Source organism: Bos javanicus, chromosome X, assembly GCF_032452875.1.
Source record: "Bos javanicus breed banteng chromosome X, ARS-OSU_banteng_1.0, whole genome shotgun sequence".
NCBI lineage: Eukaryota > Metazoa > Chordata > Mammalia > Artiodactyla > Bovidae > Bos > Bos javanicus.
Window position 1 is genome coordinate 12,007,833 of NC_083897.1, and position 2,930 is coordinate 12,010,762.

General features: G+C 43.9%; 1 pseudogene; it reads left to right on the forward strand.

The window, feature by feature from the left end:
• The first annotated feature begins 1,777 nt into the window (after positions 1–1,777).
• LOC133242312 (Y-box-binding protein 1-like) lies at positions 1,778–2,712 on the forward strand (annotated as a pseudogene).
• Positions 2,713–2,930: the final 218 nt, after the last annotated feature.

The following is a 2,930-nucleotide window of genomic DNA, read 5'->3' on the forward strand; positions in this document are numbered from 1 at the left end:
AGCACAGTAATGCTCAAAATTCTCCAAGCCAGGCTTCAACAGTACATGAACTTCCAGATGTTCAAGCTGGATTTAGAAAAGACAGAGGAACCAGAGATCAAATTGCCAACATTCGCTGGATCATAGAAAAAGCAAGAGAGTTCCAGAAAAACACCTACATTTGCTTTATTGACTATGCTAAAACCTTTGACTGTGTGGATCACAATAAACTGTGCAAAACTCTTAAAGAGATGGGAATACCAGAACACCTGACCTGCCTCCTGAGAAATCTGTATGCAAGTCAAGAAGCAACAGTTAGAACTGGACATGGAACAACAGACTGGTTCCAAATAGAGACAGGAGTACATCAAGGTTGTAGATTGTCACTCTGCTTACTTAACTTATATGCAGAGAATATCATGTGAAATGCCAGGCTGGATGAAGCACAAGCTGGAATCAAGACTGTGGAAACAGTGAGAGACTTTATTTTCTTGGGCTCCAAAATCACTGCAGATAGTGGCTGCAGCCATGACATTAAAACACACTAGCTCCTTGGAAGAAAAGCTATGACCAACCTAGACCAGTATATTAAAAAGCAGAGACGTTACTTTGCCAACAAAGGTCTGTCTAGTCAAAGCTATGGTTTTACCAGTTGTCATCAGAGAAGGCAATGACAACCCACTCCAATACTCTTGACTGGAAAACCCCATGGACGGAGGAGTCTGGTAGGATGCAGTCCATGGGGTCACTAAGAGTCAGATAGGACTGAGTGACTTCACTTTCACTTTTCACTTGCATGCATTGGAGAAGAAAATGGCAACCCATGCCAGTGTTCTTGCCTGGAGAATCTCAGGGACGGGGGAGCCTGGTGGGCTGCCATCTATGGGGTCACAAGGAGTTGGACATGACTGAAGTGACTTAGTAGCAGCAGCAGCATGTACGGATGTGAGAATTGGACTATAAAGAAAGTTGAGTGCTGAAGAATTGATGCTTTTGAACTGTGGTGTTGGAGAAGACTCTTGAGAGTCCCTTGGACTGCAAGGAGATCCAACCAGTCTATCCTAAAGGGAATCAGTCCTGAATATTCATTGGAAAGACTGGTGCTGAAGCTGAAACTCCAATACTTTGGCCACCTGATGCGAAGAGCTGACTCATTGGAAGGACCCTGATGCTGGGCAAGATTGAAGGCAGGAGGAGAACAGGATGGCAGAGGATGAGACCGATTCAATGGGCATGAGTTTGAGCAAGCTTTTGGAGTTGGTGATGGACAGGGAAGCCTGGCTGCTATAGTTCATGGGGTTGCAAAGAGTCGGACATGACTGAGTGACTGAACTGAACTGAAAATAAATTTGGTAAGGACAGTGTAGGAAACATCTGAAAATGTCACACTTTCCCTGGAGCTCTGACATTTGTGACTTACAGGGAGGAAAGAACTCTTGCTGACTGTTACAATTAGTCAGGTCTGGTGAATGCAATATCAACAGTTGCTGCCTACTGCAATAAAGACAAACAACTTCTTTTACTCTTCTGCTCTATAAGTCTATTTCTGGTGCAGCTCATTGTCAGAATCTAAATTATATCTAGAACCTTCATAGCAAAGATGTGAAAATGGCTCATTAGGGCAAACGGCGAGTCCTTGAATGACAGTGTAGTGACAACTGTTTCACTGAAATTTGAAGAGCACGACCCCAGAAAGTCCTGAGCAGCCCACATTGCCACCTTGTTATCATAACAAACCGGGAGGAACCCCAGCTGCCACAGTTGGTCCTAGTCATCATCGCAACCATGAACAGTGAGAGGCTGACCCAACAGCTGCCTGCTGCCCTGCCCTCAGCACAGAGGACACAAACCATGTCAAATGGGCAGTCATGCAAGAAGCAGTGGCCTGGGCAGGCTCATATATCAGTGGCGACAAGGTCATCACAATGAAGGTTGAAGGAACTGTTAAATGGTTCAATGTAAGAAACAGATATGGTTTCACCAACAGGAATGCCACCAAGGAAAATGTATCAATATTAGTACAGCAAACCCCATAAAGAAAAATAGCCCCAGGAAGTAGCTTTGCAGAGTAGGAAATGGAGAGAGTGTGGAGTCTGATGTTGTTGAAGGAGAAAAGGTTGTGGAGGCAGCAGATGTTACTGGTCCTGGTGGAGTTCCATCACCAGGCAGTAAATATAGCAGACCATAACCATTAGGGAAGCTATCCATGTCCACCCAGTTATCAGCAGAATTAGCAGAACAGTGAGAATGAGGAAGAGAATGAGAGATTGGAGAATGCTCCTGAATGCCAGGGCCCTATGGCAGGCGAAGGTTCCCACTTTAGTACGTATGGAGACCCTATGGACAATGACTACAGCATTCCAACCATCCTGTGCAGGGAGAAGTGATGGAGGGTGCTGAAAACCAGGGTGCAAGAGAACAAGGTAGACCAGTGAGACAGAATAAACTATGGGGTTATACCTAGATCACAATTCTACAGAGGCTGTCCTCGCCAAACACAGACCAGAGAGGACAGCAATGAAGAAAATAAGGAAAATCAAGATGAGGCCCAAAGTCAGCAGCCACCTCAACCTTGGTGCTGCCACAACCTCAGTTACTGATACAGACACTCAACCAGGAGATGGGAAAGAAACAGCAGCTGACCCATAAGCTAAGAATCTGTCTGCTTTCTAGACTGAGCAGGACGGAGCTGAGTCAATGACAGTCTATCATCTCTACCATCGTTTGGTTTAGTCATTCTACAAGAAGTAATTAAAATCAAATTCCAGCAATTAGAAATGAACAAAATATTGCAACAGAAGATCATAAGTTCTTGCTTTTTGTCCATTGAACAGATAACTAGAACTGTCTGCATTATCTATTTAGCATGGAGTTTTTATTATTTTTAGATAAAGACATTTCTTTTTGTTAATAAAAAAGGTGTGTTTTTTTTTTTTTCGAAGAGCCTGGTT